Below are 13,675 nucleotides of genomic sequence, written 5' to 3' on the forward strand. Positions count from 1 at the left end.
CACATAAATTTGAACCACATCAGTCATCGGGAAAAGTCAATATCAACATAGACTGTGATGTCATCGCTCAAAACAACTTTCTCTTCACGAGTGATCACGGTATTTACTGTCCACAGACTGTACAATCTGAAACTTTGAGCAGTCCATACATATTATGCCACAAATTTTTCAAGTGACCGGGAGCAAATCATCAATGTACAAAAATACTGATTTAATCATGACAAGTTGAATGAAGTGAGATCAAGAACTTTCCTACTCCTATATCACATAAACAGACAGATAGACAAAGAGTGAGTGAGACACACACACACACACACACATACATACATTTCTCAAATAAAAGCGACTTCTTTCAACTTGCTACATGTATAATCACTGCACATTGATTTTTAGCTCCCTGGTTGAGTCCTCTTTTGCATTTATATTAAAGGCACATACATTTGTAGACCGGGTGGTTCACTCAAATGTATACGCGGGCGCTAGGTGCAAGTTTCCTACAGAGACCTATGCTATCGAATCCTCGTCAGCGCTTACGCTGTGACCCATTTCCACAAGTCCGAAGAAGTCCGATCCGCTGTAGTCAGTGGTCCTATCACACTTTGGCTCATGATTCGATTGACGATGACAGTTTTCACAAACTTCTTCTGTGACATCACACTAGGAAGTAATATGCACCCTGACATCACTACAGACTGCGTAATGTGCAGAGAAGACAACGACGGCAACGTTACCTACAAGTAGCAACACCTACGCGCTTTACTCTTGATGACAGCTCAACTTCGGCAATCTTCCTATCAATGCTAACGGTGATCGGCACTATCATCCAACAGCGCCCCCGCAAATACTGGGTCTACGCACTTAAGCTTTTTTGCAATATTTTTCAAACTAAAATAATTTATACATACATCATATCTACAGCAATGTATGTGAAATATATCAAATTTCTTTAATCTCAATTTTCATTTTGTTAAATATCACACAGAATTTCACAAAATCGCAAAATATATCACCTTGAAAATTCCCCAGTATATGGTCATCGGCACCAGTATTCGGTCACGCGGTATGCGCGTTCAAAGTCAATGCGTGTTCAAGGCAGCTGAAAAATGCGCGTGAGCGCTACCTTATTGGCGCAAAATTGCATCGGGGACATTGCGGCGCCTGTTGGTGACCGAATACTGGGGACTTGGCACTTGCATTCATCTCTTGTACATTGAGACACTGTATCGGCACATACGGAAATTTTGTTTTTCTTTTGCGTTTTTGAGGATACCATTACACTCCAAGCTTGCGATAAGCAAAAAATCCCGCGAGAGAACGGCGTATTTCTCGATTTTTAGCGCTTTTTCGGCGACCCGTACTCTTAAAACTGGGCCTTATCCACGCGCGCTTTTGGAAAATAGGGCCGATTCTGCACTTCTGACGGTAAAATTTGGGATTTTGGATGGATTTTTGGAGGGGGCTAAGGGAGTTTCCTGTTGTGAATGAGTGTGCAAGTATGTGAATTGATGTGATTTGCGTGTGGTGTGACAGTTGAACTTACTGGCTGGTGACTAGTGATAAGTGACCGAATACCGGTAGCTGCCCGAATGCTGGTGCTCTTACCCTACTAGAATAGAGTTCTACGACTACATTATATATTTTCTACAAATTCTAGAATATTACAATCAATGATTTAAGAGATAGAACTACCGTAAATCTACTTCCTTGAACGAAGCACTGATACAATTGTCAATTTGAATAGGGTTTCTACTACAGCAAAGCCTATGGTACTACTATCTAGTCTACAACTAACAGGTAAACGTGTTAAATACTTGGCAACTTTCCAGGGTGAAGGCCTAGATTCTCATCTAGAATTGTACACTCTCACTCGTCTGTAACTATTCTAACCAGTCGATAGGTACCCGGTAAATTAAATCTAAACTTTACATTGTAAATTAAATTAACCTACCGTGACTTGCAGTTGCAAAGCAGAACCTCCTTTGGCTTTTTTGCTAATTCTGCCCAATGGCCCAATTTGGCTGATGACCAAAACACGACCGGCTTGTCTATCTACTGTCTGAGAGAACCAGAAGAGACTGCCCGTGCAGTGCGGTCTGAAGACAGGGCAAGGACCCGCGTACCCGTCCCGTCGTTTGACCCTCTTCTGTCAATGGTCAATGAAATTAATGCCCAAACTCAAGGGCCCAAACAGAGTAGATTCATGTGTGCATGATATGAACCCTTAACTAGTTAGGATAGTCCCAGGATCGGATCCTTCCTTCACGGCTTCACGTGGTAACGTTAGATCTCAACTGTGACAAGGAAGGGCTCAGCTACTACTGCCCCTACTGTAACAGGCATACAGCTGTGTAGTACAGTGTCAGTAGCTCCCCGCCCGGGATCCGCACAAACGGGTCGTGTGAGGGATACAAGACCCTGCACCGATTACTGAAGTGGACTTGGTGTAGACTCTATGACTATGGTGGATACTTACAACAATTGACAAAAGCGGGGGAAAGCTTTCGATGTTCTGAGGAGACCTGAATTCTTTACAAACGTCTGACCATCCAAGCAAGTGGGACAACGGCGACGCGATGCTAGTATTCTACGGTCTGATGCATATCACTTCTCCAAATTCAGCTTCGTCGTGTCATACACGAATCGCAACATATACATAATTAGTTCTATGTACATATATCCGCTCATATACGCGACGCGGCGGCGCACGCATTTATGTGTGTTATATGATGTATGCAATACAGAATGTACTGTACGTCACATGTAAGCATGCAAGCATGAGAGTGAGATATCGATGCCCCAAACTCAAACTCGATAGTGCATAATCGATTTCCTAGTGTTGACTCGTTCCGTTACACCCTTTTACTCAATGGCCGGCGATACAAAATATCGATCATAAGACGATCACACACACACATTCCTCCTTTTTACTTTGTGACCAATCAGATGGCAGTGGGAACACACACCTTCAAACCGCCTCTTTCTGGGAAAACATTTTGCACACGACCTCTGCGCGTGGTCAAGTTGTAATTTTCTTGAGGTCAAGTTCATGTTTGTTTTTGTTTTGTTTTGTTTTTCATAATCACTCGATGAGTATGATGATTCAATCTGGAAGAAGAAGAAGACTTTATTCAATTTCAACTTAAATCATAACATTCAATCGGTGAAACAAATTTATAAATCACACAAGCAAACGTACATAAAATCTCTTTCTCTCTCTCTCTCTCTCTCCCTCTCTTTCTTTTATATTTCTGCACCTATAGTGATAACTTATGTTCCGTTCCTGATAAAGTGACTTCCTACAGGTTTAGATGCAAAAAGTGTCAAAGTGTCATTATTTTTTAAAAGATCGTTCTCATCAAGAGCATATGAAATTGGTAGGCCTTGTCTGTATAGGGTGATTATGCGTCCTGTTCTGTCTGCTTCCTTGTGTTAACAATCGATGTATAACGATTTTCAATGTCTTATTAGATCTTTAAATAATGAATTACCAAAATTGTCTCAGTGGTTCAAAAGTAATATCTTATCTTTGAATCTAAAGAAAACAAATTATATGCACTTCAAACATCCAAGGAAACTGATTTGTAGTGACACTGAATGTATTCTAAAAATAGACGGCATTAATTCCTCTTGAGAGGACAACATCCACTAAATTTCTTGGAATTGTAATTAATGAAACTCTTACTTGGAATGATCATGTGAAATATATTTCATCTCCTATTGCTCGTAATGTTGGAATATTATGTAAACTCAGACATTGTTTATCTTTTGATATCTTGATTATGCTTTATAATGCACTCATCCTACCATACATTTCTTATTGTAATATGATATGGGCAAACTCGGTGTCTGCTAACAATACTATATTAAAATTGCAAAAGAAAGTTATTCGTATATGTGCAAATGCTGGTTACAATGATCACACGGATCCCCTTTTCTTCTGTTTTAAGATCTTAAAGGTGAACGACATCCACACCTTACAAAATGCACTTTTGATGTTCCGCTTTAATACTGACTTATTACCCTCTTCATTTATTGATATGTTCCAGCTGAACTCAGAAATCCATTCTTATCCTACAAGGCAAGCAATGGATGTACACCTGAGTAACCCTAAAACACTCCTAGCACACAAATCAGTTAGACATACTGGCCCAGATATCTGGAATAGACTTCCACTTGAATTACGTAACATTAAGTCTATTCATTCATTTAAAAAAGCAGTAAAGAAAATGTTGATTTCACAGTACCGGTGATACCTTCTGTAGAAACACTTGATGACTCATTCTTTGTTCATTGTTGTATCTATTATGTTTCTTTCTCTCCGAGTCTCTGCACGTGCGGATGCACCTGCAGTATACTGTGCTCCTCTGATCCACTGGGATTCATTCCTTCTCTGTTGTTCATTATTCATGTTATGTCGGGCGAATCATGGTTCACTATAACGTCTTGCCCTGAAAGGGCACGCAGAAATTTATGCTGTGTATGTAGATGATTGCTTTTTGTCTTCTTCTCTTTTTCTCTCTTACTCATTCAATGTAACTTTTACAGGACAAAAGCAACACTTATTATGTGAATACATCACTGTAATTTATTAGTATAAATACAGTATGTGCATGTATGTATGTGTCTAAGTATAGAGGTATGTCGAGTTGATCTGGCGAGACTAGTATCCGGAGGTTTTTATCATCTCCTCCCCTTCCTTTCTTCTTCTTCTTCTCTCTCTCTCTCTCCCTCTCCCTCTCCCTAACCCTTATTCCACGAGCATCATGTTGGACCCTCTTGTTTTTCTTCACTATAATGTTATTTGTTATCGGTTGCCAAACAGTCAAGCGTTGTGCTTATTATTGGCAATCGCTCTGTATGCAAATTATTAACACGTTACTCATGTAATTATACTACAGATGTATTGCATAATTGATGAAAATGATGAAAATTGTATTAAGTATACTACCGGTATTTTGTACTTTGTTAATGAAATTGCAGAAAGTTGATGTATTTGAAAAAAAAAATGGCATACAGAGAATAAATAAATCAAATCAAATCAAATAACATTTTGTGGAAAATAAACACATTGTGCTATAAGAGAAATTAAACATGTCTGAAAAAAAAATATTACAGGAGAGTCGTCGTTTGAAACCTTTCTTTTATGTCTTTTCTCGAGTTTCCCTTGCAAGACACACAGACCAGATTATCTGTCATATATCGGTCTGTCTGTATACGTATACTGATCTCTCTGAAGCTTTAAAACGATTAGAATTATGTATTGATGATGTTAAGGCATGGATGGACAGAAATGGTCTCAAATTTAATGACAGTAAGTCAGAATTTATTCTGATAGGATCCAAACAGATGTTGTCTACAGTGAATTCTGATATACATCTTATGTTAGAATTGGCAATAGTAATATCAAGCCTTCGAACAAAGTTTTCGAACAAAGTTCGTATTCTTGGTGTTGTTTTTTTATGCAAATCTGAAATTTAAAGACCACATTTCATGATTATGTATCCCAATCTGTAAGATTTCACTTGCGTAACCTGGGCTCAATTCGGAGATATTTTACCAGATCAAGCAGCAGAAAAACTGATGCATGCTCTTATTTCGTCTCGTCTAGATTTCTGCAATTCTCTGTTTTGCAGCCTTCCACAAAAAGAACTCGGTAAACTGCATCGTCTTCAGAATATTGTGCCCCTAGATTACTTACTTTCACGAAGAAAACTGTGCATACTACCCCAATACTTCGGTCCCTACACTGGCTCCCTAACTTCAAGATTCTTCTTCTTGTTTACCGTACATTGCACAAATTTGCCCCTGCCTACTTTTAAAATAATCTTCATCTTCACCAACCACAACGAAATCTCCGTTCATCCAACTCGCTAAAATTGTACCTCGAATCAAGTATAATTATGGGGGATCGTGCTTTTTCATACATGGGCCCAAAACTTTGGAATAGCCTGCCAAAATCTCTTCGACAAGCATCTTCTATTGATGATTTTAAAAAGAACCTCAAGACCTATACCTTTTTTATTTAAATTGACAATATTTACCTGTATGTATGTGTACGTATATTGTTTGTTTGTTTATTGTTCTTATTATCTTCTGTGATACTGTTGTGACATGATACATTATGTGCTCTGTTCTATAGCGCCATGAGTATCTTTTTAGGTAGAATGAGCGCTTTAAGAGTCTCTCTATTATTATTCTTATTGTTGTTATTATATATATATATATATATATATATATATATATATATATATATATATATATATGGATATAAACAGACGATGATATAAAGAGGAAGAGAGGTAGAGGTGTTGCCTCTTTGGTCATTTTGTAGATGCACTTTTATAAAATTTAATGAAAAGCTAATTATACAGTGTACTCGCTTATCTAGTGTGTACAAGGATGGAGCTGCAACCACTGAGGCGAGGCTTCCCTGTATAGGAACTATGCTGCAACCAGGGGACTTATAAAAAGTTGCATAGCTCCTTCTAGTGGAAACCGCGAGTTCACCCAGTGATCATTTGGGAGAGCCACATTCTCCCAGTCTCCCTGATGCTGTGACCATCGGATAACTGTTCGTGCTCTCCAGATGATGAGGTAGTGATTAAAAAAACACACACAAAATATATGAAGAGTTTGTTTGCAAAAACCGATAAGTCCATATTTGTCAAATGGAGATATTTGCGATTAAAGGTCAAGAAAAATAAAGAGAATAATAAGAAAATTTTTGCTTCTTTTGACCATAACTTCAAAAATATACCTTTATATGTAGTGACCAATATATCATTTGAAAGGTATCATTTTGTACTTTATGACAGAGACCGTACTTCAAAATCTTCAAAAATGGACTTATCGGTTTTTGCAAACAAACTCTTCATATAATTACAAGACAAATATAATATGGCTTATGTATTATTATTATTGTCATTATTATTATTATTATCATTATTATTATTATTATTATTATTATTATCATTATTATTATCATTATTATTATTATTATTATTATTATTATCATTATTATTATTATTATTATTATTATTATCATTATTATTATTATTATTATTATCATTATCATTATCATCATCATTATTATCATTTGTTTTTGATAGATATGAATTCGGCAAATGTTAAGCTGTAAATTGATATATTCATAATTGCCTATACTTCAATGAGCATACTAATGAATCATATTCGTCATAAATATGGTGCTGCAAATATGGTAATGACGTGAATTTACATTTAATTGACGATAGTTACATGCTCTTGAATATACAAGAAACAAGCATGGTGATATCTAAACAATATGGTAACATGTGAAAAAAAAAGCCAACAACAACAACAAAAAGTTTTGAGGTTGCTTTTGAAGGTACATAGATTGAAATGAAAAATCGGGTACACCATACTCGAAGACAGTGCCAAACAAACAAATTGATTCAATTCAGGAATATGAACTTTCGCGTGATCGCATGTGTTGGTATACACAGAATACCATTACCGGTACATGCATACCAATAGAATTGTTTTAGTTTGGGAGGGAGTTAAGATTGATCAAACTTACAAGTCCACATGAATATCTTCACTGTTATGACGATCGACGAAGGCTCATAGTTCCGAACCACACTGAAAATGAAACAGGGTTCGTTTATCCGAACATTCAATATTATTGAATGCTGTCAAAAGTTCGTTATTCCTAAGGCTTGTTAAGTCCGAAAATGAAACGATTTTCGATTTTTCGAAGGTACGGAAATCCGAGAATGATATAGAATGTTCTTTAATTCGGACGTTCGCTGACCCGAAAATGTGGAAAGGTGTGTGCTAACTAACCTTCCTAATATGAACCTTATTTCTTCTTCGGAATAATGAACCGTCAGAGCAGATTAGATCTTTCTTTCTTTCTTTTTTTTTTCATTTTCATTTCCGACCAACAAATCTTCGGAATAACAAACCTTATTTCATATTCGGATTAAAGTATGACCTTAAGAATTCCAACACGATATTGCTTTCTAATCCCCTATAACTTTTTTCAAAACTTTTTTAAAATAGTTTTAGGAGTGTAAAATATTTTTGTTTGTTTTGTGTTTTACGTGAATTTTGATTTCTTCGTTTGTTTCTCACGACTTTCACTCACATCCTGTCTCAACTTTTTCCCATTTGCTCAGTATACTGTTTCCCTTGTGTCATGCACAAGTGAACTGTTCCCACACACAAGCCACGTGACCATGAAGCAAAAACATTAATATTTGTTGGTGTTACTGGGTTGTCGTTGAAAATGAACGCGAAGAAATTCAATCAAATTAACAAATGAAACAATACAACGTGAAGCATGTAGACCTATTTTCCGCAATCGCTTCTCAAGTTCAAGGCCAAAGATTCGAATTGGCGAAACACGGACGTTCTGCGAGAGGGCGCCCTGTTGTTAACTCGCCTGAAACTCGCATTGGTGAGGGATTGCGACAGGCGACCTCAGAGTGCCCAGGCAACTTGTTTAGGTCGAGAAGGCAATGAAACTAAATTAAATTAATAAATAATCAAATGATGCATAAAGATAAATGAAACTCGCCTTAGCTCCTTGTTCTAGACGAAAATGCAGGGAGGTTACAAATGTTAGAACAAGGGATTGTGCGAGAGGGTGACGTGGTGAAACTTCCATCTACTTTGGTGTCTTGTGCAGGACTTACCTGTGCCACGTTGCAGATTCTATTACAGGATTCCCTGGCCAATTTCGTGAAATTGTCTTCCATTTTCATTCTATATGCATTCGGGGGGGGGGGGGGGGCAATTCATGAAGCGTTTTGTATTTTTTTTTTTCTGGCAAACTGTTACAAACTACTGAAATCCTTGCATATGATTGGCAGACAAAACGCTGCCATGAAATGGCCCAACCCTAATTCGTATCAGGGACGGCGGAGCGTTTTCAAAAGTGTGTGTGTGTGTGTGTGTGGGAGGGGGGGGGGGACTTCCGGGTTTCATGAGCTAACAAGCAAATTTTTTTTTTTTTTTTAAAGGCCTTCAGCGCAACACTTCCGGGTTGGTTTTTTTTTTTTCAGCTCATCTTTTTCCTTCCACTTGCGGGTTTCTTCAGCTGACAAGCAAAAAAAAAAAAAAAAAAAAAAAAAAAAAAAAAAAAAAAAAGGGTCTTCACCTCATCTTTCTCATTCCACTTAGGGTTTTTTTTTTTCAGCTGACAGGCAAAAAAAAAAAAAAAAAAGGTTAACACTTCAAAGCACTTTCAATTTCATTTTTGAGTGATCGATTTTCACAACTGAACCTTCAATTCCGCATAATACACGTTCATATTAGCAAACGTGATTTGTCCATGTGATCATCTCATGTGACTTCTAATTTGTTCTCAATCTCATCATTATGATCAGCATTTTTTTTTTTTTCATCTCAACACCTTTCCTTGGCTCAACACTTTATGTGAACAACATGATCCTTCTATTCATCATGATTATCACATTGTTTCTTTTGTGATACATTTGTATTTAATTTACATCTTGCATTTCTATCATAGTATAATCATCATAATAGTGTTTATAATCTTCATTTGACATATTCATTTTCATAATGATCATAATCATTCATTTTTATAATCTTCATTCTAGATAAATATTATTTATCTTCATCATCACAAGTGTGATCCATGTATATACGTTTAAATTAACATGCGCATGCGTCCTCCCATCTTTTCTTTTGTTTTCACAAAATGGGGGGGGGGGGGGGAGCGCCCGCTGCGCTTTCCCTGGTTTCGCCTCTGTATGAACAAATGCGAAATTGGTTGCCATATCAACCTATAATTTGGGCGACGAAAAAATGATTTTGAATTAATCATATTTCGATGCATGAGCATATTATTTCGACGAAAGTGAATGCTTCTTTTTACGAAATTGAATTACAAAACTGTGAAACTTGCCTGGAAAAAAACTATAATGAACAAAATATGACTTTCAATAAACCTATACAAAAGGCTATATTTTGAATTCCAGTGGGATGGGCGTAATCTATCTGATTTACACAATAATCATTTAAAGGTGGTTGCTATTGATGATATACTATCTGTAGATATTTCAAAATTTTCATATTCGTGGTTTTCCTTACTTTTTTTTTCTTCATGTAACTCTTTTGGACGGCGTCAAGCCATTATTCTGTTTGCTAATTACACAGTGTCTATCAAAATCAAGTTAAAAATGGCATGTCATTAACGAAAACAATAACATATCAGTATAGTGCGTTACCAAGACTATACTCTTTCGAGAATAATCATTATGAACTTTACATCACATTCACTTGTTGATACTTTTCCATGGGTGCATGTCAGAAGTTCGACACACATGAGTCATATTACATAACAGCCCATGAGCCCGACATTCATTACATTACGGAGCTTATGAAGCAGTGTCGGACTCCTGCAATGGGCCTTGTTTGCCTTCTGTCGGACTCATGGGCCTAGACTCAAGGGTGGGCCTTATTTGCCCAGTGTCGATCTCGTGGGCCGTACATGATCAATGACGTTTCTTCATTCTTCAGTTGTATATATAGTGTTTAATGGCCGGCGGAGCCGTGGGGGCCGTGGGGGCTCGGGCCCCCACACTTTTTGTGCACCATACAAAGAAATACATAGGTGTCATCACTTTGGGCCCCACACTTTTTTTAACCCGGAAGTACGTAAGCGGCACTCAATAGGCCTAGATAGAGATCTTGAAGTGTGAGCGCGGTAAGGTTATGTTTTTCCACTGAAAATGTTTGTTGTTGTTGTTGTTGTTGTTGTTGTTGTTTTTTTTTTTTGCTTTATAGCTCATGAAACCCGGAAGTGGGCCCCCACGCTTTTAAAAACGCTCCGCCGGCCCTGTGTTTTACCTCGTTTGTGTCATTTACGCTTTTGCCTTTCTGGTAAACTTTGCATTGCCATTATCACGGGGATATTATTTTAGTAGATTTCAATTACTCGATTAAGATGGAAGCAGAAAGCTGATTAGTCTGTCACAAGAATACGACCATGTATACCCGAGGTCGCCGAGACTGTTCACTTACAAAAACAACAACAACCAACCAACCAACCAACCAACCAACCAACCAACCAACCAACCAACCAACCAACCAACCAACCAACCAACCAACCAACCAACCAACCAACCAACCGATCAACCAAAAACAAAAACAACAACAAAACTTACAATAAACACTGTTCCTTAATGTTTTGTTTCACTTTTAATTAATATAACACGTCAGAGTTCTTCCCTATGGGACAAATATTCAATAAGGATTAAATTGCTTTCTAGAATTATAGCCAATTACTGCTTTACTTGGAATCCCCGTGAATTTTGGCATCTGAAAGAATAGAGGGTATCAATTAAAAAGTCAAGATAACTTCGATATGAATGTAAAATGCTGACGGGTGAACATTAATATGATTTCATACGGGATACACACCACGCTCAATATTCATTTCCTGAACATGTCGCGAGTTTCTTGTCATTGTGTAAACCCTACAACTTATAAACTAGGAGAGATAATTGTCGTTTTATCGCATGAAATTGTGCTGTTCCAGCCACAGAACAGTAATCAAAGGTGGTAATGCGTCATTGTGGCTCTGGGTTAGACCACTTTTATATGAAATCTCAAAGTTTCTCAGATCAGCAGAGCTAGCTAGTGACTAGCGTTCGTCAGAGCGGGTTTCTGGCGTTCGTAGTATACTGCCATCTTGTGCCAAACAAGATCGGATCAATGATCGACGTGTGTCATCCACTTCCGGGATTTTCCAGCCCTCGTAGGGTATGTACGTGAGTATTCGCAGCCCAGAGGACCTGGTAGGTAGGTTACATAGGTATCTGCTCTACACCGCACAGCAGAGCTGCAACCTTACCATTCATTTATACAGTTGAGTAGTGGCTGTGCCTGATGATCCGGATTCCTGTATAAACACCGCTCCGTCTGCTTTATTGTTTGATCCTCGCTAGTTCGTCCTGCTCGATCGTGAAGTTCCCAAGAGGCGAGGAAAGCAGAGTGACATGACAAAACAAAGGAGTTCGAAAGCAGACATCGTCAGCTACCAAAACTAACGGCGGAAAAGTAATGGAAATTGTAACCTGGATATTAAATCATATGAATATGAACACAAGAACCGGTAAGTGTGACACTTCTTGTGTTTGTTCTCTTGCATCGCGCTTGAATCAGAAAAGAAGGTACATTACAAATCTAGACTATTTCTACTTGGTAAACACAATGGTAGAGTATCCACTTTAGCAATCCTGTCATTCAACCCAGCATTTACTGAGGACCTGAGTTAAAAGATAGTTAAAGCTTGATATAGGGTCTAACTTGTTCTACTTTTCTGTGTAGAATTCCCTAGAATAGTCTACACTGAATATTATGACTAGAAATAGATATGAGGGTAGTGGACTATTGTTAAGAATACGTGTGGTGTAGACATTGCAATTTTGTGCTTATCTACAACCCCCCCCCCCCAAAAAAAAAAAAAAAAAAAAACAGCAACAACACAGTCGATTCTCTAACAAGTTAAGGGGGGGGGGAGGGGGGTCTAGATGTCATTGCGCGTGTGGGGAAAAGGACAGAAGTGTTCAAGAATATAAACATACAGGCTAGTACAGAACATTTAGAAACTCTACATCTCTAGTGTCTATACTGGTTCATAAACAAGAACTTTTTTTTTCTGAATTTCTCGACTAGTATTTGTCTCACTATTTTATTTGTAACAAGTAAGAGTTTTCTGTCCACTAATTGTGTAACCCTGGCAAAATGTTACAGAATTTGATGAACTTGTGCCACCTTGTTTATTGTGTTCTTCTTCTTCAAATTACTCTTTAACATTCCATCTGGGACCAAAGGAGGAGGAATGTTGTTGGTGTACAAATGATGGTACAAACTAGATGTAGTTGCACCTCTCTTTTTATGTAATAATCTGTTCATGTTGCTAAAGAGAATGGCCACACTATAGCCACAGCTTCTAGATTAACTGCTGAGAATAGTGATCATGGATGTGTTTTGATGTGTTTTGTTTTCACATGGGATATTTCTGATCTTAACATGAATATTCTTATAGTACAACTGTACAGTGACATTATTTGTATGTATGTGAGCATCATGAATATGTTGCAAAGGGAAGCAAACTGCTGTGACCTCTGGGTAGACTTTGACCTGTTGTTTTGTATTACATACTGATTTTCTTTGTTCCTGTAAATACATAAAGCTATATTTGTTCCTTTTTTTTCATGAAGCAGAGGTTATAATTATAATGACCCACTGACATCCAACAGAATTTACTTTATATGAAATAACAATACATTTAAGACCATGCTCTCCTGTTTATTGGTGTGCATTTGATAGTTTGCAAGTCTTGGGCAAGATCTGTGGTTGCCAAGAACAACCTGAAGTTATTAAAAGTATAGTTGTGTGCTTTAGTATGATAAGACTACAAAATTTGTATACTATGTATGCTGATGAATTGGGCAAATGCATGATGTGGATGTAGAGAGCATAATCTTTTATACAACACAGAGCATAAATCTGTTGTCTCTGTTGAAGATGAAAGGATAGTGTGACTTGGTTCTATGCACCTCCTTTCAAACTTAGGAAATCCCTTCCTCGTATTGTAGACTTGTGGTCAAACTTTGTGTGACTCTAAAGCCTGGAATTCACAAAAGGTACATGTACATGT

The 13,675-nt window shown here is 37.6% G+C and overlaps 2 protein-coding genes across 2 annotated transcripts in view; one reads left to right on the forward strand and one right to left on the reverse strand.

Moving 5' to 3' along the window:
* Window positions 1-2,634, reverse strand: part of LOC140242435 (alpha-aminoadipic semialdehyde synthase, mitochondrial-like) — a 37,316-nt gene extending 34,682 nt beyond the window's left edge. Inside the window, exon 1 of the mRNA XM_072322174.1 lies at window positions 2,474-2,634. The gene's annotated coding sequence lies outside the window, so the exon portion shown is untranslated. The remainder of the gene's footprint in view (window positions 1-2,473) is intronic.
* Window positions 2,635-11,880: 9,246 nt separating this feature from the next.
* The window catches only part of LOC140244826 (uncharacterized), a 125,494-nt gene continuing 123,699 nt past the window's right edge, over window positions 11,881-13,675 (forward strand). Inside the window, exon 1 of the mRNA XM_072324442.1 lies at window positions 11,881-12,124. The gene's annotated coding sequence lies outside the window, so the exon portion shown is untranslated. The remainder of the gene's footprint in view (window positions 12,125-13,675) is intronic.

This window comes from Diadema setosum, chromosome 2 (genome assembly GCF_964275005.1).
Source record: "Diadema setosum chromosome 2, eeDiaSeto1, whole genome shotgun sequence".
NCBI lineage: Eukaryota > Metazoa > Echinodermata > Echinoidea > Diadematoida > Diadematidae > Diadema > Diadema setosum.